The 27,430-nt window shown below is 45.1% G+C and overlaps 1 protein-coding gene across 1 annotated transcript in view; it reads left to right on the top strand.

Moving 5' to 3' along the window:
* The first annotated feature begins 14,918 nt into the window (after positions 1 to 14,918).
* Positions 14,919 to 27,430, top strand: part of glipr2 (GLI pathogenesis-related 2) — a 125,685-nt gene continuing 113,173 nt past the window's right edge. The window contains exon 1 of the mRNA XM_080211799.1: positions 14,919 to 15,037. The gene's annotated coding sequence lies outside the window, so the exon portion shown is untranslated. The remainder of the gene's footprint in view (positions 15,038 to 27,430) is intronic.

Below are 27,430 nucleotides of genomic sequence, written 5' to 3'. Positions count from 1 at the left end.
CACCCCAAAGATGTGCTCTTAGGCTGATTGGTGTACCAATTTGACCCTACACTATTCTCCCCTGAATCTGGCTACAGTAGGGGTACCATTCGCATACACACGGGGCAAGGTAGGTGTAGGAAAATGCTCTAAAATGGCGGCGCGGGCTCGTTGGGCCAAAGGGCCTGTTTCCCGTGCCAGGTTGTTCTTTATTCTTTGTTCTTTATAGGACAGGTGACCAAAAGCTTGATCAAAGTGATAGGTGTCAAGAGTCATCTGAAAAAAAGGGGGAATTACCAAGGTGGAGATGTTTAGGGAGGGAATTTCGGAGCTTAAGGCTGCATTGTACAGATAGAATCTCAGGCATGCTCACATTTCTCGGAGAGACATTGTGCTGCTTCAGGATAAGTTCCCTCACCCAACGGGCTCTGCATTTGCCACTCACAGTATATCACTGTGATCGCCTCCTTTCAAGCGAAGGTTCTGGAAGTTTTGCCATGCAGTTGCTGAAATCTCTGAATGAATAAGCAAAGCACTGAGTCTGAACATTAATCCTGAACCTGGTAATTAGCAAGAAGGTTGAGAAGTGAGAAAAGCATCGAATAAGCTCCAAAAGATTGCAGCACTGTGATGCACTGTACAGGGAGAATATCTGGTGTTAGCAAGTCACAGATATTTTTTTAATTCATTCGTGGGACATGGGCATCGCTGATTGGCCAGCATTTATTGCCCATACCTCGTTGCTCTTGAGAAGGTGGTGGTGGTGACATCATTATCTGATACATAAGAAAGCTTGTTAATTTATTAGCTAAGCATTTTCTCCCTTCTTCCCTGGAACACTGCTCCAACAAAAGCAAGGATTTTCATTGTAGGTCCCCTTGTGCCATTCTTCAAGTGTGAGGCTAAACCAAGCATATTGACAGACTATTCAAACACAAAAGGCATCATAGTTACGTGCAGTCTGTTCTTTTTCAATGATGTCTCTGCCACTATGGTTGAGATCAACCACTTAATTGCTTCTCCACCCGCCACATCCCTAAACTTACATTTCCCTTGAGGTTCTGTCTCAATGCCACTCATGTCCTCTCAGATCACACCCCTCTAATATTCCTTGGTGTACCCATCAGTCTTCTTTTTGGTAGACTGGAACCAAAGCCAGCACGAGTGCTGTGCAGTGAAGCTAATGTGCGATCTTGCCCTGCAGAGAACTGGCACCTGTGGCATTCTGTGTCCCTTTCCCAGGTCCTAAGCCTGCTCGAGTCATCAACTGGTAGCATTGGCTGCTGCCTGAGTGAGGGTAATGAGCTAGAAGCATGAACATGTCATGTTATGTGGATGGAAACTACCAGCAGTGGGCAGTACTAGCCCTGCCTTGTGAGCCAGTCTTTTTGGACATGCAAATCTGGTTGCATGGTCTGGCAGTAGATGTCATTACACCATTGATTTTTATCATACAGAGAAGCGGAGATGTTTTTGGAGGCCTCAGTTTAAATGTGCAAAAGGGGAAATTGATAGCTGCTAAAATTAAAGTGAAAGAAGTATCTCATAGAATCATAGAAACCCTACAGTGCAGAAAAAGACCATTTTGGCCCATTGAGTCTGCACTGACTACAATCCCACCTAGGCCCTACCCACCATATCCCTACATATTTACTCACTAATCCCTCTAACCTATGCATCTCAGGATACTAAGGGGCAATTTTAGCATGGCCAATCAACCTAACCTAATCTAAGGAGAAGAAACAGACAAGTTAGTTTTGGCAACTTCTGATAAAAGAGCTACATTTAAAATGTTAACTGTGCTGTTATTTCCAAAAAGTGGTACAAACTGCTTTCCTGTATTTGTTTTGATGAAAAGCTTCCTGGAACAGGAAGGGCAGAGGCTGCTGTGTGAACTGATCACTCGAAGTATAGGCCAGATCTGACTAGCTGTATCTTTCATCATATGACGTCTGATCTCCACCATCTCACCCAGTCAAACAGCCATTATCTCCCAATAGCAATATTTACCTGTCTGATGAATAGATAATGAAGAAGACACCTTTTTGTGTTAATGCCACAGTGATTTTTGTAGCTGCTTCCAGGCAATGAAGCTTTAATTCCTGAACTTTTCTGGAGGGTCCTGGAGGCTTGGCAACTTGATTCTCTCTGTCCCTCCCACATCAATCCCATTTTCATTTCTGCTCAGTGTTTGTCTGCATCCACTTTTTGCTCTTATATTTTTTTCTCTCTGTTAGAAGTGGTGGCTTATTCCAGCCATTCTTCAACTCATCATGATCACAGTAAGTGGAAATGGTCACGAGCTTCAGGTTTCTAGGTGTCCAGATCACCAACAATCTGTCCTAGTCTCTCCATGCTGATGCTAAGAAAACCCACCAACACCTCTACTTTCTCAGGAGGCTAAGGAAATTTGGCACGTCCACTACAACTCTCACCAACTTTTATAGATATGCACCATAAAAAGCATTCTTTCTGGATGTACCACAGCTTGATTTCTGCCCTGCCCAAGACCACAAGGAACTACAAAAGGTCGCGATGTAGCCCAATCCATCATGCAAACCAGCCTCCATCCACTGACTCTGTCTACACTTCCCGCTGCCTTGGAAAAGCAGCCAGCATAATCAAGGACCCCACAAACCCCAGACATTCTCTTTTCCACCTTCTTCCATCAGGAAAAAGATACAAAAGTCTGAGGTCAAATACCAATCGACTCAAGAACAGCTTTTTCCCTGCTGCCATCAAACTTTTGAATAGACCTACCTTGCATTAGGTTGATCTTTCTCTAGTTATGACTGTAACACTACATTCTACACTCTCCCCTTTCTTTCTCTATAAATGGCATGTTTTGTCTGTGTGCAAGAAACAAAACCTTTCACTGTATAGTAATATATGTGACAACAGTAAATCAAATCAAATCAAAATCCTCAATATTTATAGGCAACTGGCAGGGATGCCAGTATAATCATATTACTAAGAAACTAACCCAATAAACATCTCCCTGATTCAGCACCAATCATCAATCTCAGGCAGAAAAGCCACAGGAGGTATCAGTGGTGAGTTTTCCTGAAGTTAGATTGAGGTACGTCATTGGGAAAATTGGAAACAGCTACATCTGCATGCTATATAAATGCATATTGTTGAATGTGCTTGTAACGGGTGTGCGAGATTCCCAACAGTACTGTGTCTCACATCCAATAGCACACCATTCACATTTTTCAACAAAACAGTCACATTAATTAGAATGTACAGATGTCAATACCACAGCATGTTTTATACTTTCTGATAGGCCAGGCACAGGGGATGTGGGGCTGTGGATCGTATGACCATCAAACAACCCTCTTAAAGGGGCCACATTGCCACACCAAGTAGCATGTTGGAATACAATTAAACACAACAAGATATATAGTTTTTATTATGATTCCATTATATCAGGAATTTAATTGTAACAGCTGCTTATTAATACATGAGTTTATTATGATGTTTATTATAACAGGTTTTGTTATTACAGAGTATAACTGAGAAAGTGTTTTGTTGAATAAGACCTTATTTTAGCAGTATGGGTTTATTGTAAACTAGAGTTTATGATGACAGGAGTTTAATTATAATAGGAATTTTATTCTAACTGGTTTAATTCAATTAGTTTTGTGTCTATTATGGCTCAATTGATAGCACTCAAAGACAGCATTTTCTACTCTCACCCACTGCAGACGGGGGCAAAAACATTATTTATTATTTTCACAAGTAGTCTTACATTGATACTGCAATCAAGTTATTGTGAAAATCTGTTAGTCGCCACACTCTGGCGCCTGTTTGCATTCTAAGCAAGAACTTAGCATGACCAATGCACCTAGCCAGCATTCCTTTCGGACTGTGGGAGGGAACTGTGGCACATAGAGAAAACCTATGCAGACACAGGGAGAATATGCAGACTCCGCACAGATGATGACCCAAGCCGGGTCCCTAGCACTGAGACAGCAATGCTAATCACTGTGGCACCATGGAAAACACAGCAACAGTGAAAGATTCAGTTTTACATCAGTGAGAAAACAAGTTGTGATTGTCTGCGCCTGACTGGGAACATTTTGTTAATATATTTGGACATGATCAATGCTCGTCATAATGGCTGTTTGCTGAAATCACTCACCCACTCTGGATCAATAGGGAATGCCTGTGTCTAATGAGACCAACATGTTTCACAACTGAATGTAAGCAACACGCACCTGCTGACTAGCACTTCACTCGTGACTTTGAGATTTGTTCACATACTTTGCATCGTGCAATGCTTGGGGCACCTTGGAATCTGTGCCATGCTAGGCAAGCAAACCACATCGCTCTTAGGGTACTCAAAGGCAAGGACATATCTATCAGAGCAGCTATAGAATGGGTTGGTGTGTAAGGGGCCACAGAGAAAAGTAGTAAACGATGCACACTGACATGTGACTAGGGCAGTGTGGGCTGTAAACATCCTTTGGCCCAGAATGGAGAAGAGCGTTTTTGAGAGGACAAATAGGTCAAGGCCATAAAGGGAAGAGTGAAGTGGTGTCTCAGTTTACCTTGCTGACCATGCAAGGACTGCCCTTGTTCTAGACCAGGGGGGTGGAGGGCAGTTCAGTCGAGTGTCATTCATGCCCGGTATGTGTGCAACGTATGGTCATGATAACAGACTCATCAGTCCAGGGGGTTTCTGCCTCAATAATGGAATGCAGTTGGCACACTTACAGTCATTTGACCAAGTATGGCATCAAGGATCACAGAATCCCTACAGTGCAGAAGGAGGCCATTCGGCCCATCGAGTCTGCACTGACCACATTCCCGTCCAGGCCCTATTCCTGTAACCCCACATATTTACCCAGCTAATCCCACTGACACTACGGTCAATTTAGCATGGCCAATCAACCTAACCCTGACATCTTTAGATTGTGGGAGGAAACTAGAACAGCTGGAGGAAACCCACACAAACATGGGGAGAATATGCAGACTCCACACAGGCAGTGATCCAAGGCTGAAATTGAACATTCGTCCCCGGTGCTGTGAGGCAGCCGTGCTAGCTACTATGCCACCGTGCCAGTTAGCACTGTTGCCTCACAGTATCCTGAGAAATACTGGAGTCAATGGGAATTGGAGAAAACCCTCCACTGCTTAGAGTCATATTTGGCACAAAGGAAGATGACTTGTTGCCGAATGTCCTTCATAACAATCAGGGACATCATTGCAAGGATTCTTCTGTGTACTGTCCCAAACCAACTACATTCAGCTGCTTTATCAATGACCTTCCCTTAATCATCAGGTTAAAAGTGAGGATGTTTGCTGACTCTGCATAATGTTTATTGCTATCCAATACTCCTCAGATACTGAAGCAATACATGTCCAAATGCAGCAAAACCTGAACAATATCCAGGCTTGGGCCACATATGTGTCAGACAATGACTATCTCCAACAAGAGAGGATCTAACCAACTTGACATTCAATGGCATTACCATCGGTGTCAACAGAATGTAACCAATGATAACATTGGATCTGTCATAATGTGACCAATGGTAACATGCTGTGAAGGTCAGCTGACTAGCTGACCTTGTAGACTATGTAACCAATAACAAAATGATGTGGTAGTCAGCTGACTCTGTATAAATAAGAAGCAGCTGGGAATTGTGAGAAGCTTGGATGGCCTAGGGTGTGGCCTCAAGTGTTGGAATAATGAAGTTTCTTTATTAAACTTTTTTCTTTGATTTACTGGTTGGAGTAAGTTTTTGTTTTATTTTATTGACCACACCTGAAGAGTTTGTTCTGCTGGATGAACATTGGTAGCAAAAGAAAACCCATCGTAACTTGGTCTTTGTTTTTGAAGAAGTGCTACAGACTCAGGATACAATCATGGCAGAAGGTAAAAGTAAACTGACATCGTTTGATTGTCCTCCTGTCTTTTTAGATGCTGAACCACATCGGCAATGAAAGACGGAAGTGGAAATGTGGACCCTTGTCACCACAATACCAAGAAAAAAGCAAGGTATGGCCTTTGCTTTGAACGTCCAATTAGAAGCAAGACAAGGAGTGGACTGTAAATGCCCTAAATAAAGAAGAAGGGTTACAGCTCCTGCAACGACACCTAGGTAAGTTTTACCAAAAAGATGAGTTCTTGGAGAATTATGAAGGATGGATGATGTTTGACAGTTTAGAACTATCCATTATAATTTACGATACCCAGAAAGATTTTAATTCTGTTGCATTACTTTGTGTTAGAGCCTCTTTTATGAGTCTTACCTTCTCCTCAACTGGGTGTAGGCCATCTTTGTCAACTCTGTATCTGAGCTACATTACCTCAGTTGCTTGAAAACACATTTCGCTCTGACCCTGGCTTCCGAAAACTACTATAATACTTTCCCTAAATTTTCATGGTGTTCCTTGACAGTGACTCCTGTGATTAGACCATCGTCTTGGTAAACTGCCACACTGGGTATTCTTTGTAAAATGCACACACCAATGATACCCCAAAAGATAGACAAGTCTTTTAATATAAGCCCTTGTGGGTGTTCATCGTCATAAACCTTCTTGTTGACACTTCTAATTCTAACTGGAGGTACACGTGAGTCATATCCAGCTTTGTGAAAATCTGGCCTCTGGATAATTTTGGATAGAAGTCATCTATCGCAGCTTTGGTTATTTGTCTAAGCGAGATGCTCTGTTCACCATCATTTCGTAATCACCACAGAGGCTTTAACACCAGGATGACTGGTGCAACCCACTTGGAAAATTGCATAGGGTGAGTCATCCCCAGCTCTTTTAATCGCTTCAGTTCAGTCTCTACTTTTGTTCGTACAATGTACGGTCTTACCTTAAAAAATCTAGGCTGAGCATCTGGGTCTACATAAATGTTTGCCTTGACTCCTTTTATTTTTCCAAGACCTCTCTGGCAAACCTCTGGATACTTCATATGTTATCAGTGCCCACTTTGAAAATTTACTGCCAATCCAAGCGGATATTTTGTAACCAGTCTCTTCCCAAAAGGCTGCGTCCTGGTCCTTGCACCACTATCAATGGGAGATGAACTGTTTGTTGCCATATGTGACTGGGGTTACTGTGATCCCTATCACTCGTAATGGTTCTCCTGTATAAGTTGCTAATCTTCCCTTAGTGCCCCTCGACTTGAGTGAAGAGATGCCCAATAATCTTGTAAATTCTCGCAATGGATACTATTACCCCCATGACCACCTCCAATTCAATGACTTGGAAGAGGGGGCTGAAGGGTGGGTTAGTAAATTTGACCATGACACCAAGACTGGTGGAGTAGTGAATGAGGTGGAAGGCTCTTGCAGGCTGCAAAGAGACATTATAGGATGCAGAGCTGGGCCGAAAAGTGGCAGATGGAGTTTAACCCTGATAAGTGCGAGGTGATTTATTTTGGTAGGACAAACTTGAATGTGGATTACAGGGTCAATGGCAGGGTTCTGAGGAATGTGGAGGAACAGAGAGATCTTGGGGTTCGTATCCACAGATCTCTGAAGGTTGCCATTCAAGTGGATAGAGCCGTGAAGAAGGCTTATAGTGTGTTAGCGTTTATTAACGGGGGTTTGAGTTTTAGAGCCATGGGGTTATGCAGCAACTATACCGAATGTTGGTGAGACCACATTTGGAATATTGTGTTCAGTTCTGGTCACCTCACTATAAGGAGGATGTGGAAACATTGGAGAGAGTGCAGAGGAGATTTACCAGGATGCTGCCTGGTTTGGAGGGTAGGTCTTACGAGGAAAGGTTGAGGGAGCTGGGGCTTTTCTCTTTAGAGCGGAGGAGGATGGGAGGTGACTTAATAGAGGTTTATAAGATGATGAGAGGGGATTGATAGAGTGGACATGCACAGACCATTTCCTTGGGAGGCATAACTATAAGGTTCATAATGGGAGATATAGGAGGGATCTCCTAGGTAGATTCTTCACTCAGAGAGTGATTGGGGTGTGGAATAGACTGCCTGCTGTGATAGTGGAATCGGACACTTTAGGAACTTTCAAGCGGTTATTAGATAGGCACATGGAGCATACCAGAATTACAGGGAGTGGGATAGCTTGATCTTGGGATTGGACATTGCTCGGCACAACATTGAGGACCGAAGGGCCTGTACTGTGCTGTAATGTTCTATGTTCTATTCACTCTGAGCTGTATCTGTATTGGGGTCACCAATGGTGTGGTGACACAATTTAATAGTGCTAGTTCCTCCTCTTCAGCCTGACTTATCTGATACACTCTGTTTTGGGGTAGCTTCACCCTTCGATATGGGTGCTGCATGCCCCACTTGTTTGGTAACCTTGCTTGAGGTGGGCTCCCTGACTGTCTATGTAACTGGGAGCTGCAGTTGTGCGCCTCAGCTATGGACATCATGGAGCGAGCCAAGCTTTGGGTATCATCAGACATGGCTAGGATGTTTTGCCCCAGACTTTCCACTGTAGAAGCCACCTTCGCAGTGTTGGCCTGGTTACCACATGTTGCAGGCACTTTCTCCTGTAAGAGAAGGCTTCTGCACTCCTTCAGATGGCCTTGCACTTGCTGGAAGGGTGGCAACACCCTCTCCTGTGAAGCCTAGCTTTGTTTATGCATCTGCATAAGTGTTGGAATGAGCTTTTCCAGAGAATTCACATCTGCCTTGGAGGCAGCTGGTTCATTGCAGCAAGCAGTCCATCGAATGCCAGCTCACTTGGAAGTTCCTTCCTCCAGCTGATGTACAACAGAAATAGTGCTCAACAAAGAGTGCCCCAATCGACTGACCTTAATTGGCAGGGATAAACTATGATCAAGAGGGAGACATGGCTAGCCCATTGCACTCCAAGTATACTGACACTTGCAAGCGTGGTTTGCCCTGGGTAGACTAAGCAATCATGGTAGCCAGTGAGATTAAATCGAGACTTTACCTGATGCAATTTTTCAAAGCCATCTCGGCCTTTTGACTAAGATGAAGCATCAGATCAGAGGGAGTGCAATACCTCATCCTGTCAGCTTGGATCTTGTTTGATCAAGCCCAAGATGGGATGTCACAGAATCATAGAATTCCTGCACTGCAGAAGGAGACCATTCGGCCCATCAAGCCTGCACTGACAACAATCCCACCCAGTAACCCCACATATTTACCCTGCTAATCCCCCTGACACTAAAGGGCAATTTAACATGGCCAGTCAACTGAACCCACACATCTTTGGAGTATGGGAGGAAACCTTATCTTGTCTTGTCAGCTTGGATGTCATATGGGGGCCATGATTGGACTTAATTGGCTTTTTAGATTAAGAATAAAGTACCACTAACATATCCCACTGAGGTGAGTCTGTGTGCACTGGTGGATGATGCTGGTGAAAGCTGTGCTGGGAATTGTGTTCTCCCCAGAGCTGAGGTCAGGAGCTCTCCAAGGGCTTGGGCAGGGGGCTGCAACCTTGGATGGTCCAGCCTCACCTGGTGGAGATCCTTGAAGAGAAAAGGGATGGAGTCAGCTTTTGGGAATATCAAGGGCGTGTAAAATGATAAACTTGCTTGAGATAGATTAGAAGGATAATGGTTGTTGGACTCTCACTTGCTTGGAGAAATCTGACCCCACAGTCGGCCACTGCTTGCTGAGGAGTATCCCCCGCAATTACCAGCACCCTCTCCTCAAAGTGGGTAAGCACCTGCAACTCAAGCATGAGCCCATCTGTCTTCCAGTCTTCCTGTCTTTGGCTGTGTGAAGTCTTGTCCTGGGGGCACAAAAAGGACATTGTGTGATGGTGGCCAGCCAGCTAAAGCGGGAGGGACTTGACATCAGGTGGCATGTGTGGACACTGGGACAGGCCTGCGAGGGGAAGTGATGGGGATTACTGGGGGAGGAGATGGTTTGGAAGGTGAAGCTGGTAATTGGGGTGCTTGAAGATTGTAGGGTTTAATGTTAGATGGCAGAAGTTATGGACAGGGAGTGATTCTGGAGAAAATAGGCTGGTACTCACCCTTGCAGTTCAAAGCAGATCATTCATCTTCCTCCTGCATTGAAATACAGTCCTCCTGAGCGGCACGGTGGCACAGTGGTTAGTACTGCTGTCTCACAGCACCAGGGACCCAGGTTCAATTCTACCTTTGGTCACAGTCTGTGTGGAGTTTGCACGTTCTCCCCATGTCTGTGTGGGTTTCCAAGTGTTCTGGTTTCTCCAACGATGTGAGGGTCAAGTGGATTGGTCATGGTAAATTGCCTCTTAGTGCCAGAGGGCCAGCAGGGTAAATACATGGGGTTATGGGGATGTCACTAAAGGCTTGGAAGAATAGCCTCCTTCTGCATTGGATGAATTCTATGATTCCATGGTAAGGCATTGCAGCTCACTGCCTCCGCCTCCGCTTCCCAGTCATCCACCACAATATTAGCATGGGGTCTCCTGCCAACCCTTGAGTACAGGATGCCTCCCCTCTTGTCAGTGGTGTCCAGCATCCTGTCTGTGTTCACCTCCAAGGAGCTAGGAGTAGCTCACTTCACTGCCATGCTGGTTGATGGAGTGAGAGTGGAAGCTGCAGAGACCACATGTATGCTGTTTCCACTTATAAGAGCTAAGAAGTGATTAGACACTGCTGGAGTCAGATAATCTGAATAATTCACGTGGGCTTCAGCCTAGCCCATTTGAATGGGCTGATCCACACCCATTCAGCGCTGTGAGCACTAACACAAAACACTTCTGGTTTTCTACCAGTGGGAGCACATGGATGCAAATGGGTGCCCTCTGCCATAGTTTTGGAAAATTGTGCCCAAAGACTGTGCATCGTGGTGAAAGTTTGAGCCTCAATAATTCAATGGCTGATGGAACAGGGAGTGGCTGATCCTGTTACATCACAATTAAAACCAATGAGTTCGCCAGAATTTGAGAAGAATTGTAATACTAGTTTCTCATGCATGACTCAACTTGTGTTTGCAGCAACATTAACAGGAAAGAGTGTCTGCATTAAATGTCAACAAATATTTTGTGCTTAACTCTCTGGAATTGGATTTGAGCCCACAATCTGTCTCTGACACTTGAATTACAGTTGTTTATTGAAACTGAATAAGCAATTGTATGCTGTATTTTCATGTTGACATGTGTTTTATCGAAGTTTTCCTACTTTGCTTGACTGTAGGTCTATAGCATAGAGGTCCCTTGGACTGTAAGCCCTTAGGTCCTCAAACCAGGACCATACATTAATTCTCAGCAGCACATTGAACTTGAAATCACTGTGGAGACCTGGGGACAGAATTTTACCACCGCGTTGCACCAAAGAAGTCATAAAATGGGGCGTGAAGCGATTAGCGCGATTTGTGCCCGTTTTCGTGCCAGTCCCCACTTTATAAAGGGAAAAAAATCAACGCGATCAGGAGCCCACCCAAAATGGGCGAGACGTCAATTTAAATATTTTAGCATTCATCTGAATGCAATTAGCGAGCTGCATGTTCCATTTTATGAGCCTGCCTGTCTTCACCACCTCATTCGCCTCAGTCTGGAAATCACCTACTCTTTAAAACACGGCTTCTGGCGCTTCATCAGTGAGGGTTAGTGAGGAGATAAATGCCTGCCGTTGGACGGTTCCGTGCTGCTCACAGGGGATCGCTTCGTGGCAGCTATGTTGCGTTTCAGGTCGGGAGGGATCTGCAAGTGTGGGGGGTAGGGGGCAGTTGCTTATCATGGCGTCCGATGTCCAATTTTCAGCACAGACCTAGGTCTCAGCACTGACTTCGGATCCTAGGGATGTTGCTGGGTCCCTAATGCACACAGCACTTTCTCAGGTGGGGGATGTGCTGGAAGCCCTTTGAAGTGGCAGTGCTGCAGCCTCAGGACTTTGCAAGCAGCACTGCCTGTGGTCACTACTGTATAGGTTCTGGGTATGTATCCACTTTGGAAGGAATAATAGTAAAATGGACTATTAGTTAAATGGTGAAAAATTATAACATGCTACTGTGCAGAGGGACCTGGGGCTCCTTGTGCATGAATCGCAAAAACTCAGTTTGCAGATGCAGCAGGTGATCAAGAAGGCAAATGGAATGTTGGCCTTTATTGTGAGGGGGATGGAGTATAAAAGCAGGGAGGTCTTGCTGCAATTGTACAAGGTACTGGTAAGGCCGCACCTAGAGTACTGTGTGCAATTTTGGTCCCCTTATTTGAGAAAGGATGTATTTGTTTTGGAGGGAGTGCAGAGAAGGTTCACCAGGTTGATTCCAGGACATGAGGGGGTTAGCTTATGAGCAGAAATTGAGTAGACTGGGCCTGTATTCGTTGGAGTTTAGAAGGCTGAGGGGAAATCTTACAGAGACATATAAGATAATGAAGGGGCTAAACAGGGTAGAGGCAGAATGCTGACAGAGGGAATGAAGGGAAGATGTGTTTGATGTTGGCATCACGCTGGAGTTGGCGAAAATGGTGAAGGATTATGCTTTGCATGCAAAAGCTGGTGGGGTGAAATGTAAGAATAAGGAGGACTCTATCCTTGTTCTGGGAGGGAGGGGGGGGTAAAAGTAGTGGCACAGGAGATGGACCACACACTGTTGAGGGCCCTGTCAACAGCTATAGGTGGGAACTATGGTTGAGGAAGAAGGAGCACATATTAGAAGCACCACTTTGGAAACTGGCATCATCGGAACAAATGCGATGGAAGCGAAGGAGCTGAGAGAAAAGGACAGAATCCTTACAGGATGTAAGGTGCGAGGAGCTGTAGTCCAGACAGCTGTGGGAGTTAGCGGGCTTGTAATGGATATTGGTACATAATCTATTGCTGGAAATAGGGACAAAAAGGTGCATCCGGGTCCCTTCCTGCAACACAAGACAGAAGGTTAAGTGCAAGAGAGGGAAAAGAATCTGTGATGCAAGAAACTTGACATTTTTCCATTGAACATAAAACAAAAGTACAGCACAGGAACAGGCCCTTCGGCCCTCCAAGTCTACACGACCATTTAGCCCATCTGAACTAAAACCCCCTACCCTTCTGGGGACCATATCCCTCTATTCCCACCCATTCATGTATTTGTCAAGGTGCCCCTTATAAGTTACTATTGTATCTGCTTCCACTATCTCCCCCGGCAGCAAGTTCCAGGCACCCACCCATCTCTGTGTAAACAAAGCTTGCATCATACATTTCCTTCAAAACTTGCCCCTCGCACCTTAAACCTATGCCCCCAGTAATTGACTCAGTTTGAGTAGAGGATTGACAGGTGCTCACTTCTCGACTCAAGCCTGACCATGCTATCGCATGGTCCAAATGTCCTCCTCTCCCGAAAGGTCTAGCGCCGCTCCTTAAAGGGGCTGAGGATTCGGAGGCCAGGCTCACCACTCCCTATCCTTACCCTCTCCCGACGATTGTGGGCATTCATCTCCTGTGGGGACAGAAGGAGCCATGAAAAAAATGTTGGTGTGACTGTTGCAGAGTATCAGGGGTAGCCCTCAGATGGCAAGCGCTGTGATACTCTTTTGGGGTAGGGGGGAGATGGGAAAAAGGAGGTGGTTGGGAGTCAGCAGCCGGAAACATGCAGGATACTTGAGATGGGGAGATCTGGGGGTGATTTGGGGGAAGATACTAGATGGGTTTAAACACTCACCCTGCTGCCTGGATGAGGCCATTGACCTTCTTACGGCACTGCTTGACGGTTCACTTGGCCTGTGCCATGGCACTCACAGAGGCAGCATTGCCTCCCGGGCTGTTTTTCCAACACTTCTCCTGGACGATGTCCTGCTAGGAGGAAGAGGGTGTCCAGCCTTGCCTCGAATGCGTCAACAAACTGGCCTAGTCAGATTCCAGAAATTCCTCAATGACATTTCTTCCTGCACTGCCTACCTGTCCACCCTTGGGGTTTTTATGGAGCTGCCCTTTGTTAGAGTAGATCAGCTGCAGTTTGGGAGAGCATTCCAGCAAGTTGCATGCAGTTTGCTTGTTAGCATTGAGGGGAAGGGAAGTGAGCACTTGCAGGCATGCTGATGGAGGGGGGTTGTGGGGCCAGGTTGGGGGGGGGGGGGGGGGGTGCGCGAATCTGAGCTGAGCTTCTATGATTGGGGGGCAGGAGAGAGAGAGGAAGGTGTCAGACAGCCATCACAGCTAGGGGGAGAGGGGGGCCAGATGTCTGTGGGTCCAGAGTGGGGAGGGTTTGGGGGAGGATGGGGGTAGGCCAATGTCTGTGGGGGCCAGGGGGAGATGGGGGCCATGTGCAAGTGGCGGAGGGGGGGAGGGGGTAGGGTGCTGCCACTCTGCCTGCGATTAATGGGAGAAGGGGTGGTGCTGACACTCTGCCTGCAATTTGGAGGGGGAGAGGGGGCACGATCGGGCTGGGTGCCAGGGGCTGGAGGGATAAGGGGGTCAGTAATGTTGGGGGGAGGTTCAATGTCTGTGGGGGCCAGGTGGCGGCATTATCCGGCCCAGGAGGGATCTGGCAGGGAAGCTGCTTTATTTTTTTTTGCTGCGCATGCGCAGTTGGGGGCTCTAATCGGAGCTGCAAGCTTTCGGGCGCGTTAAGCCTCACCCATGGGCTTCTGCAACGAACAACAGGCTTGTTCAAAATTTTGAAGCTAGAATGTGTATTGGGGAGGGGGGGGCCTGAAAACACGCCCAAACAACAGGCCTTTAAGTCTCCCAGTTCCACGCCTGCCTGCCATTTGGACAAAAAAATCGTAAAATAGCGCCCATGGTAATCAGTTCCTTGGGGCTGCTGCCTCTATTGTGTTGCTGGAATCCTGTGATACTGTAACCTGCATGACAATGCTCACAGAATCACTGATTACATCAGTAGCACATCTTCTTCACAGTGCTGTTGTTTGATTGGATAAACAAACATCCCCTGCAGCTGGTCATCAGCCAACCAGAACTTAATGTTCAGTGGTTAAAGTGGTTTCAGAAATTCTGCCTTGCTGTTGCAGTTCTTGCCTCAACTGGTCTTTTTTTACATCCTCCTTTTCAGCCGTGTTTTTCCACTTCCGCCTTGTCAACCTGAAGGATCAGTATAATATCTCAGCATAATACCTCGTGAGGGTGCTCCAGTTATTCAGCTCTGTGCTCTTTTATGCAAATACCAGAGCGATAGAAACACAGACGTGAAGATTTGCACCCTCTGTTAGCACAGGTAAGCAGAGAGCACTTTATACTTTGTAACATTTGTAACATTTTGAGTGATTGGCGTATTGGAATGCATTAATAGATCCATTAATTTGGAATGAACAGGGATCTTTCTGTTATTGCACAGGTTGTTGGTTGGACCACATCTGGAGTACTTTGCAATAAATGGTTTAGAGGAGACTTACGAGAATAAGCCATAGTTTAATTATTCAGATAGACTGAGGAGCAGGTCCTTTAGACCATGCAGATTTATAGAATCATAGAACCCTACAGTGCAGAAAGAGGCCCTTCAGCCCATCAAGTCTGCACCAACCACAATCCCACCCAGGCCCTACCCTCATATCCCTACATATTATACCCACTAATCCCCTTAACCTACATATCCCTGGACACTAAGGAGCAATTTCTTAGCATGGCCAATCAACCTAACCCGCACATCTTTGGACTGTGGGAGGAAACCGGAGCACCCAGAGGAAACCCACGCTGACATGAGGAGAGTGCAAACTCCACACAGACAGTGACCCAAGCTGGGAATCGAACCTGGGTCCCTGGAGCTGTGAAGCAGCAGTGCTAACCACTGTGCTACCGTGCTATTTAGATGGAAGATGATGGAGACATAATAAAATTAAAGATTGGATTATATATACAGTGACAGATCATTTCAATTTAACTGACTGTGGAACATAGAACATAGAACATAGAACATTACAGCGCAGAACAGGCCCTTCGGCCCACGATGTTGCGCCGACCAGTTACAAAAACAATGACCCACTAGCCTATACCAATCCCTATACCAATACCTATACCAATCCTGGAGAACCAGGAAACATGAGAAGTAGTAATAGGAGATTATTTTCCCAGAGAATAATGAGTCTTTGGGAAACATTGCCAACTGGCATGAAGAGGGAGCTGGACAGCTTCCTGACCAGGACAGAGATCATAGAGAAAAGTGTCTTTATTAAAAACCCTTGGGCAAGGATTTTGTGCTTCCATTTGGATCAGGCATGAATGGCAGTAGGTGGAAAATCCTGCAAGATGTCCAAATCACATTTCACGCCAAAGTAAAGGCATGACGCAATTTTCTCTGCCCTCCCACCAATGGGATTCCTGATAAAAAGTATCAGGAATCCCCTTATAACCCCCTTAAACTCATTGGAGTTTAGAAAGATGACACCAAGATTGGGGGAAAGGCAAATTGTGCGGAGGGTGTGGAGAGTCTGCAGAAGGATCTAGATAGGCTGGGCGAATGGGCCAGGAAATGGCAAATGGAATTTAATGTTGGCAAGTGTGAGGTGGTCCACTTTGGTAGGAAGAATGGTAGGAAGGACTATTACTTACGTGGCGAAAAACTGCAGCAGGCGACGGTGCAGAGGGACCTCGGGGTCCTTGTGCATGAGTCGCAAAAACCCAGCCTGCAAGTGCAGCAGGTGGTCAGGAAGGCGAATGGGATGCTGGCCTTCATAGCGAGGGGGATTGAATATAAAAGTAGGGAGGTCTTGCTGCAGCTGTATAGGGCATTGGTGAGGCCGCAGCTGGAGTACTGTGTGCAGTTTTGGGCGCCGCACCTGCGCAAGGATATTTTGGCCCTGGAGGGAGTGCAGAGGAGGTTTACTAGGCTGATACCGGAGTTGAGGGGGTTGAGCTATGAGGAGAGGCTGAATAAACTAGGCTTGTACTCGTTAGAGTTTAGAAGAATGAGGGGAGATCTCATTGAGACGTATAAGATGATGAATGGGATGGATAGGATAGAGGTGGAAAGACTCTTCCCGCTCAAAAAAGACAGTAGGACTAGGGGGCACAGCCTCAAGATAAAGGGGGGGCGGTTCAGAACGGAGTTGAGGAGGAACTTCTTCACTCAAAGGGTGGTGAATCTCTGGAATTCTCTGCCCGTTGAAGTGGTGGAGGCTGCCTCGCTAAATATTTTTAAGAAGCGGGTTGATGGGTTTTTGATAAGAGAGGGGATTAAGGGTTATGGGGAGAGGGCGGGAAAGTGGAACTGAGCCACGACAGATCAGCCATGATCTTATTGAATGGCGGGGCAGGCTCGAAGGGCCAGATGGCCTACTCCTGCTCCTATTTCTTATGTTCTTATGTTCTTAAGATGAGGGGGGATCTCATAGAGATATATAAGATAATGAAGGGGATGGATAGGGTAGAGGTGGAGAGATTCTTCCCACTCAGAAAGGACAACAGGACTAGGGGGCACAGCCTCAAGATAATGGGGGGGCAGTTTAGAACGGAGTTGAGGAGGAACTTCTTCACTCAAAGGGTGGTGAATCTCTGGAATTCTCTGCCCGTTGAAGTGGTGGAAGCTACCTCGCTAAATATATTTAAGACACGGGTAGATAGGTTTTTGGTAGGCAAGGGAATTAAGGGTCATGGGGAGAAAGCGGGAAAGTGGAACTGAGCCACTTCAGATCAGCCATGATCTTATTGAATGGCGGGGCAGGCTCAAAGGGCTAGATGGCCTATTCCTGCACCTACTTCTTATGTTCTTATAATAAATTTGAATCTAATTATCAGGCCACTACACCTGATAATCCCCTGCCCATTATCCATTCACATTAGTGTAAGGGCAGGCTGATATGAATTACGATCGTTTTCCCACAATGTGCACCTGATCGGCAGACCTGTCGCAGGAGCTTGATTGAATGCATCGTTCATGGGGGTCATGCCTGGGCAATACCTGGGCGCTGCTGCTGGTTATGCATGTGCACTGCCTCCAGCACTTCCCAGACACTGCAGGGGGAAATGCCCCGGCAGTGTCAGGGAACAGTGATTGGGGGGGGTGGTGGGAGTCGCTGAGCAGGCAGTGCCGGGGATGGGTATTGCTTTGGGAGGGGTGGTCACGGGTTAAGGGGCATTCTATTCTTAGTTTTGTATACAAAGGTAGCCTGTTAAAATGGTCCCCGAATCTTTAAAAAGCTAAGGTCGAATGAGCTTATTATGTTGTGTGACCCACCCCTTGGCTTTTTTTTCTAAGTTATTCACAGTACCAGTCAACTGGGTCCAGAAGCATAAAAGCCCTTTTCCTGTGCCACTCAAAAAGGGAAAATTCTGTTCTTGATCCCTCAAGAAAGAGATTGCAAGCCTGTGGGGTGAGGCAGATGAGAGTATCGAACCTGTAGTATCTTGAGTGACTGGTGAATAACAATGTTGAATAACAATGAAGTATTTGTTATAATAATATTAACTGTACGCAGAGTGCAAGTATATACTCATGTCTTCTCCAGCTGCCGGACCCGTTCTGCCCAGCAAAACTCACGCTCAGCTCATTGTTTTGCAAGCCTGGGTTGATTGGGAACGGTCAGTACTTTGCCTATTGCAAACAGCTGAGTTGCCAGTCATTGAGATCTATGGCCTTCATGTCTTGCATCACCCTGGCACTGAAATTCTACCTTAAATTATCCTGTAAGGGTCAGATAAGGTATCTGTTTTATGCTGCTGTTGAGTAGGAGCAACATAAATGGTATTTTGCAGTGACAGGATGCTGCTGTCAAGCCAAAAAGGTATTCTGCCCACGACTTAAGTGAATAGCGTGGTATTTAAATTTTAATGCCAGTGTGATGCTTGATACGTAGGCTGTATATCCCAGTGACTGGCTAGTCATATCAGATAGCACAGAAAAATACCGACTACACAATCAGCCTGTGTTTGCAAAACTTAGAACATAATGGCTTTCTTTCTCATTTCCAGGTTATGCCCCCTTGTCCACCAGAAGAAAAAAACTTCTTTACCTCACAAATACCTTCCAAAACCCTAAAAATTAATTCAATCACCTTTTTTTATATTCCAGGCCAATATTCCCTTTATAAGGTACAGTTCCCAGGACTACGCGCAGTAGCCCGATATGGTCTAACCAGGGCTTTGCACAATTCGTCTTCTTTATATTCACACCTTCTAGTTAAAGACTGAATTGTTTCTATAGACCTTGAATCCTTATAATTCTCCATTCTCCTAACCTTTCATAATTAAAATACAAATTTTTCAGTCCAAAATGGTTAACCTTACACTTAACTGTATTAAAATCCATCTGCCGCAGTTTAATCCTAGATTAATCTATCAATCTAATTTTATGCCTCTAGCTACACTACTTACAATACCAACAACCCTTTGAGTCATTGGCAAACTTTGATACTTCCCTGTCTATTTTGTTAACTAAGTCCTCAGTAAATATTGCGAATAATTGACAATCCAGAAGTGTTGCCTGTGGGATACCACTAGGCTCTTCCGTGCAATTTGGGTATGCATCAGCTTATACATAGGATAGAGGCACCAACATTATCAGGGGAAACATCTTACCTGCGTTGACTACATCTATCCCTTTTGCAGGTTTCAATGAGAACATCTCCCATTCTTTGAAACCCGAGACAACACAGGCCTAGTTTCTCCAATTATTTATTTGTTTATTGATAGATTGAATTAAAATTAATTAGATGGTTTTGTTCAAATATCATAATTACTTACTACTTACTCAACCTAGAGCAAAAAAATTGCATTACTCTTCAGACAATCACCAATCTGTGTGAGGTCTCCGGGTCCGGGAGTTGTTTACCCCAAGCCAAATGCAAACAACTGCAAAATCTCATAATTTTTGATTTGGTTTCTTTATCTTAATTCTTTCTCTTTGGTCCTTACCTTATTAATGTTTTTGCCCATGTTAGTCTCTTGTCATTAAACAAAAATGAATGCACGGATTTCGTAGAGATTTGACGTAAAAATCATGGAATTTTTTTAAGGAGCCAATAACTTTGGGATGTTGAGTGATTTATTTATAAGAGTGTGATGAGTTGTTTTATCCAGAATGTTGTTGATTGGTTTAGAACATTACAGATTGTCTCAGCTACTATGAAGGAATTTGTTACAGTTTCAAAATGCAGGCAGTGTTTTCCGAGCAGGTTAATGGATGTTGATTGGCCTGAATCCTCCTCAGTGAGATGGAAGTCAGAGTTGTACAGTGCAAAAAATCCCTTTGGCCCATCACGTCTGCACACACTGCATTCCAATTCTCATCACCCTCCGAGTGAATTTGTTTGATCTCAAATCTCCTATGAATCTCCTGCCCTTCACCCTAAAACTATATCCCTTGGTGATTAACCTCTCAACCAAGGGAAACAGCCACTTTCTATTCATCCTTTCCGTACACCTCATACATCTTATACACCTCAATCATGTCCTCACCCTTTGCCTTCTCTGCTCTAAAGAAAACAACCCAAGCCTATCCAGTCTCTCTTTATAGCTCAAATACTCCATCCCAGGCAACATTCCTGGTGAATCTTCTTTGTATGCCTCTAGCGCAATCACGTCCTTCCTATAATGAGGTGACCAGAACTGCATGCAGTACTCCAGCTGTGACCAAAGCAACATTCCATACAGCTCCAACATAACCTCTCCTACTCTGTGCCAGAACTGATAATAGCAAGAATCCCATAAATATTCTTAATTACCCTATTTACCTGCTCTGCTGCCTTCAAAGATTTGTGAATAAGCACCCCCAGATCCATCTGCTCTTCTGAGATTTCTAGTGTCCTGCCATTCATTAAATACTTGTTACTTCTTCCAAAATGCATCACCTTGCACTTATCAGGGTTAAATACCATCTGCCACAATTCTGCCCATCTGACCAACCCGTCTATATCTTCCTGTAACCTACAATCTTCTTCTTCACCATTAACCGCTCTACCAATCTTGGTGTCATCTGCAATCTTGCTCATCATTCCTCCCCCATTCTCATCTATATCATTTATTCAGCTCTGAACCTCTTGGTACACCACTGAACACGCCTCCAGTCACTCAAATAGCCTTCTGTGACCATTCTTTGTGTTCTATTACTAAACCAGTTTTGAATCCATCTCACTGTCTCTCTGCATTCCATGTGCTTCAACCTTCTCAATCAGTCACCCATGTGGGACCTTGTCAAAGGCTTTGCTAAAATTCATATAAACTACTTTAAGTTTTCTGAGTAAAAAGATTTATTTTTAAGCATTGTAGTTGGGAAACTTGAAGCTGGGAAAAGCCTCAAGGGAGACCTGCATAATTGTAATAGCATTAAGTTAATGCAGCATGGCACTACATGTTGCCGTCCTTACTTGTATTGGTTTGTACTTATTTCGAGATTAGCTTTTAGTCTGTCTAAGATTTTCTTTACATATTCATTTGCACTCGCACTAAACCACTTAATGGCTGGAGAGCAGTGAGAGACCTTTGCTGCCTCTTTACATAGGGACTCACTGAAACACACACCAAACAGGCAGTGGCAAGGTCAGTGGTAGGCCTTCTGCTGAAGGCGAAAGCCTTATCTTAGGAGCTGCTGGACAGTCAGAGGCTGATGTGGAGATGCCGCCATTGGACTGGAATAAACACAGTAAGAAGTCTCACAACACCAGGTTAAAGTCCAACAGGTTTATTTGGTAGCAAAAGCCACTAGCTTTCAGAGCGTTGCCCCTTCATCAGGTGAGTGGGAGTTCTGTTCACAAATAGGGCATATAAAGACACAAACTCAATTTACAAAGTAAAGGTTGGAATGCGACTCTATACAGGTAATCAAGTCTTAAAGGTACAGACAATGTGAGTGGAGAGAGTGTTAAGCACAGGTTAAAGAGATATGTATTGTCTCCAGACAGGACAGTTAGTGAGATTTTGCAAGCCCAGGCAAGTCCTGGAGGCGGGGGTGGGGGGGGGCGCGTTACAGAATCAGAGGCTGGCAGCTCTTTTGCTTAGCAACTCCACTGCTGAGTCTGTGGTTGCTGCTGTGACGACTCATAAAGAATGAAAAAGAGGCATTTAAGCCATGAAGGATAATGGTACAGAAATAAGACAGATTCAACATCAAAGAAATGCCAAGAGTATATAAAAAATTGGCAAGAGAAGTGAAAAAATGAAAATTCTAATCATATTAAGACAAAAGAGAAAAGTGAAAGATGGAGTAAGTCCACTGAAAGTGGAATCAGGTGAAGACAGTACAACTTGTCCTATACAAATTACTCAAATACTGAATAAGTTTATCATTGCAATTTTTATCCAGCATACATAGAATCATAGAAACCCTACAGTACAGAAAGAGGCCCTTCAGTCTATCTAGTCTGCACCGACCACAATCCCACCCAGGCCCTACCCCCATATCCCTCATATTTTACCCACTAATCACTCTAACCTAAGCATCTCAGGACACTGAGGGGCCATTTTTAGCATGGCCAATCAACCTAACCTGCACACCTTTGGACTGTGGGAGGAAACCGGAGCACCCGGAGGAAACCCACGCAGACACGAGGAGAATGTGCAAATCCACACAAGCAGTGACCCAAGCCGGGAATCGAAACCAGGTCCCTGGAGCTGTGAAGCAGCAGTGCTGACCACTGTGCTACCGTGCTCCCTGCATACAACAATTGTTAAAGATAAAATCCCGGGGTAGCTGGATAGAAATGATAGCCAATATGGGTTAATGAAGGGAAGGTCCTGTCATTTTAACTTCCTGCTTTTCTTTTAAGGCACAAACAAGTTTGATATGTGTGAGGCAGTAGATTTAATTGCATGGAGTTATCTAGAATTTGTAGCATAGAACCTGGTCTTTCTGGCTGCACTTGTTTTCATAATCATCTCACAATATCAGTATTACCCTGCTTTTCCTTCCTCCCCTAAACGCTTATCTAGATTCCATTTAAAAGCTTCAATGCTACTTAGCCTCAAGTTTACCTTGTGGAGTCAAGTTACAATTTCTGAGAACAGCCATAATCGTATTAAATGGTGGAACAGGTTCACTGGGCTTTGTTGTTTATTCCTTTTACTTATGTTCTAATGTTCTTTGATTTGATTTTGATTTGATTTATTATTGTTACATGTATTAACATACAGTGAAAAGTACTGTTTCTTGCGCACTATATAGATAAAATATACCATTCATAGACAAGGGAACGAGAGATGCAGAATGTACAGTCATAGCTAGGGTGTAGAGAAAGATCAACTTAATGCAAGGTAAGTCCATCCAAGAGTCTGACAGCAGCTGTTCTTGAGTCAGTTGGTACGTGACCTCAGACTTTTGAATCTTTTTCCCAAAGGAAGAAGGTGAAGGAGAGAATGTCTGGGGTGCATGGCATCCTTAATTATGTTGGCTGCTTTGTCGAGGCAGCGGGAAGTGTAGATGGGAGGCTGGTTTGCATGATAGATTGGGCTGCATTCATGACCTTTTGTAGTCCCTTGCGCTCTTGCACAGAGCAGGGGCCATACCAAGCTGTAATACAACCAGAAAGAATGCTTTCTATGGTGCATCTATAAAAATTGGCAAGAGTCGTAGCTGACATGCCAAATTTCCTTTGTCTTCTAACCATTCTTTGAAAAAATAAGTCTCAAAGAACAAAGAACAAAAACAGCCCAGGAAACAGGCCCTTTGGCCCAACGAGCCCGCGCCGCCATTTTAACATTACCAGTCCCCCCCTCCACCCATGACCCTTATCTATTGTTTATGGCATTCCACATAGTCACTGAGCTGTCATCTTGCCCAGCATCTGGTCCAGTTTAAGCACACACTAACAACATGATGCACTAGGCTACTCACAAACATTCAAGAGCAGCCCAAGTACGACCCATTGCGTGTATGCCCCTCGTTGGACAACAAGGCGGAGCGACTTAAAACCTGTGAATTAAAAGAGAAAAACATTATTATCATACCACATCCTTTTACATTACCAGGGACATCCCAATGCTAATGAACCTTATTTAAAACAATCTCCTATATCCTCCCATCTCCAACCCACTCATGTGCCTGTCTAAGTTACTCTTAAACAACTCCAGCATGCCTGCCTCCACCACCTTGCTTGGCAGAGCATTCCATACCCCCAATACCCTCTGTGTGAAAAACCTCCCTCTAGTATCTGTGTTACACCTCTCCCCCCTCACCTTAAGCCCGTGGCCCCTTGTACTGTGTGTCTCTAACATAGGAAATAGCTTACCTCTGTTTACTCTATCTATACCCTTCATAATCTTATATACTTCTATTAGATCCCCCCTCAGTCGCCGTCTTTCAAGGGAAAACAGCCCCAATTTGCTTAATCTTTCCTCATAACCTAGTCCTTCCATACCAGGCAACATCCTGGTAAACCTCCTCTGCACTCACTCCGGAGTCTCCACGTCCTTCCAGTAGTAAGGCGACCAGAACTGGACGCAGTACTCTAAATGCAGCCTAACCAACGTTCTGTACAACTGCAACATTAGACTCCAGCTCTTATATTCTATACCCCTTCCTATAAAGGCTAACATACCATAGGCTTTCTTCACAACCTTCTCCACTTGTACTGCCACCTTCAAAGACTTGTGCACTTGCACCCCCAGGTCTCGCTGCGTTTCTATACTCTTTATTGGCTTACCCTTTATCATATAACTCCCCCCTACATTATTCCGGCCAAAATGCATCACCTCACATTTATCCGGATTAAACTCCATTTGCCATATATCTGCCCAATATACCAGCCTATCAATATCCCGTTGTATTGCCAGACACTGCTCCTCACTGCCTGCCAATCCAGCCATCTTAGCATCATCTGCAAATTTGCTGATCACACCACTTACTCCCTCTTCCAAGTCATTTGTATATACTACAAAGAGAAGAAGTCCCAGTACTGAGCCCTGCAGCACACCACTAGTGACAGACCTCCAGCCAGAAAAGGACCCCTCCACTACTACTCTCTGTCTCCTTTTAGCAAGCCAGTTCTCAACCCATCTAGATACCTGGCCTTGTATCCCATGAGCCTTAATCTTTTCTACGAACCTACCATGAGGGACTTAGTCAAACACCTTACTGAAATCCATATAGACAACATCAACGGCTTGTCCTTCGTCAACCATTTTTGTCACCTCCTCAAAAAATTCTACCAGATTCATAAGGCAAGATTTCCCCTTTACAAAGCCATGCTGCGTATCCTTAATCAGATCACAACGCTCTAAGTGCTCATACATCCTATCCCTAAGAATCCTCTGCATCAACTTGCCTACCACTGACGTCAAACTCACCGGCCTATAGTTACCTGGGTTATCCCTCCTACCCTTTTTAAACAACGGTACCACGTTCACTATCCTCCAGTCCTCTGGGGCCTCACCTGTGTCCAAAGAAGAGACAAAGATTTGCGTCAGAGGCCCAGCAATTTCATCTCTCGCCTCCCTAAGCAGCCTAGGATAAATGCCATCAATGCAGTTGATAAGGAGGATGTGCTAGATATTCTTGGGGGTTTGAAAATAGATAAGTCCCCTGGGCCAGACAGGATTTACCCTAGAATTCTCTGGGAGGCAAGAAAGGCGATTGCAGAGCCTCTGGCTCTGATCTTCAGGTCGTCATTGGTCACAGGTATAGTGCCAGAGGATTGGAGGATAGCGAATGTTGTCCCATTGTTTAAGAAGGGGAACAGAGACTTCCCCGGGAATTATAGACCGGTGAGTCTTACTTCTGTTGTGGGCAAAGTTTTAGAAAAAATTATTAGGGATAGGATTTATAGTTATTTAGAGAGTAATGAATTGATTGGAGATAGTCAGCATGGTTTTGTGAAGGGTAGGTCGTGCCTTACTAACCTGATTGAGTTTTTTGAGAAAGTGACCAAAGAGGTGGATGGGGGTAAGGCAGTTGACGTGGTATATATGGACTTTAATAAGGCGTTTGATAAGGTTCACCATGGAAGGCTTCTGCAGAAAATGCAGATGTATGGGATTGGGGGTGATTTAGTTAATTGGATCAGGAATTGGCTAGCAGATAGGAGACAGAGGGTGGTGGTTGATGGAAAGTATTCGTCATGGAGTTCGGTTACAAGTGGTGTGCCTCAGGGATCTGTTTTTGGGGCTGTTTGTAATTTTTATAAATGATCTGGATGAGGGTATAGCTGGTGGATCAGTAAATTTGCTGATGACACCAAAGTCGGAGGAGTGGTCTATAGTGAAGAGGGGTGTCATAGTTTACAGAGAGACTTGGATAAGTTGCAGAGCTGGGCCGAGAGGTGAGAGATGGAGTTTAATGCGGAAAAGTGTGAGGTACTTCACTTTGGCAGGGATAACAGATGTGTAGAGTATAGGGCTAACGGTAGGACTCTGAATAGTGTGGATGAACAGAGGGATCTAGGTGTATGTGTACATAGATCCCTGAAAGTTGGGAATCAAGTAGATAAGGTAGTTAGGAAGGCATACGGTGTCTTGGCGTTTATTGGTAGGGGGATTGAATTTAGGAGCCGCAACGTCATGTTGCAACTGTACAAAACTCTGGTGCGTCCGCACTTGGAGTATTGTGTGCAGTTCTGGTCCCCACATTATAGGAAGGATGTGGAAGCGTTGGAAAGGGTGCAGAGGAGGTTTACCAGGATGTTGCCTGGTATGGAGGGAAGGTCCTATGAGGAGAGACTGAGGGATTTGGGGTTGTTTTCGTTAGAAAGAAGGCGGCAAAGAGGGGACCTTATTGAAACATATAAGGTGATTAGAGGTTTAGATAGGGTGGACAGTGATAGCCTTTTTCCTCGGATGGAGAAAGCTAGCACGAGGGGGCATAGCTTTAAATTAAGGGGTGGTAGATATAGGACAGATGTCAGAGGCAGGTTCTTTACCCAGAGGGTGGTGAGGGATTGGAATGCCCTGCCTGCTGCAGTTGTAGATGCGCCTAGTTTGGGGGCGTTTAAGAGATCCGTGGATAGGTTTATGGATGGAAAGGGATTGGTTTAGGTTAGAGGGTCATTGCTTTTTTAATTGGTCGGCGCAACATCGTGGGCCGAAGGGCCTGTTCTGCGCTGTAATGTTCTATGTTCTATCAGGGTCCAGAGATTTATCAGTTTTAATGCTACCTAAAAGCCCTAACACTTCTTCCCTCGTAATCGATAGTTCCTTCAATTGGTCTGAAGCTCCCTCAAAGACCGTACCAGACATCAAGCCCCTCTCCTTCGTGAATACTGACGCAAAGTATTCATTCAGGATCTCCCCCATTCCGTCAGACTCTAAGCACAATTTCCCTCCTCTGTCCCTGAGGGGACCGATTTTTCCCCTAGCCACCCTTTTGTTCCTAACATAGGAGTAAAACGCCTTTGGATTTTCCTTAATCCTATCTGCCAAAGCCATTTCATGCCCCCTTTTTGCCCTCCTAACTCCCCTTTTGAGATCCCTCCTACTCTCTCTGTACTCCTCCAACGCTCTCTCCGTTCCCAGTTGCTTAGACCTAACATACGCCTCTCGTTTCTTCCTGACCAGGTCCTCAATATCTCTAGTAATCCACGGCTCTCTAATCCTACCTTTCCCATCCTTCCTCCTAACCGGCACATGCCTTTCTTGCACCCATTTCAGTTTTCCCTTGAAAGACTCCCACATACCTAATGTGGAATTGCCCTCCAACAGCCTATCCCAGTCTGTATCCCTAAGCTCCTGCCTAATCCGGCTGTCTCTCCTT

This window comes from Carcharhinus amblyrhynchos, chromosome 25 (genome assembly GCF_965287045.1).
Source record: "Carcharhinus amblyrhynchos chromosome 25, sCarAmb.v2.hapA, whole genome shotgun sequence".
NCBI lineage: Eukaryota > Metazoa > Chordata > Chondrichthyes > Carcharhiniformes > Carcharhinidae > Carcharhinus > Carcharhinus amblyrhynchos.
The sequence above is the reverse complement of the archived record's forward strand: the minus strand, read 5'-3'. Positions and strand labels throughout refer to the sequence as shown.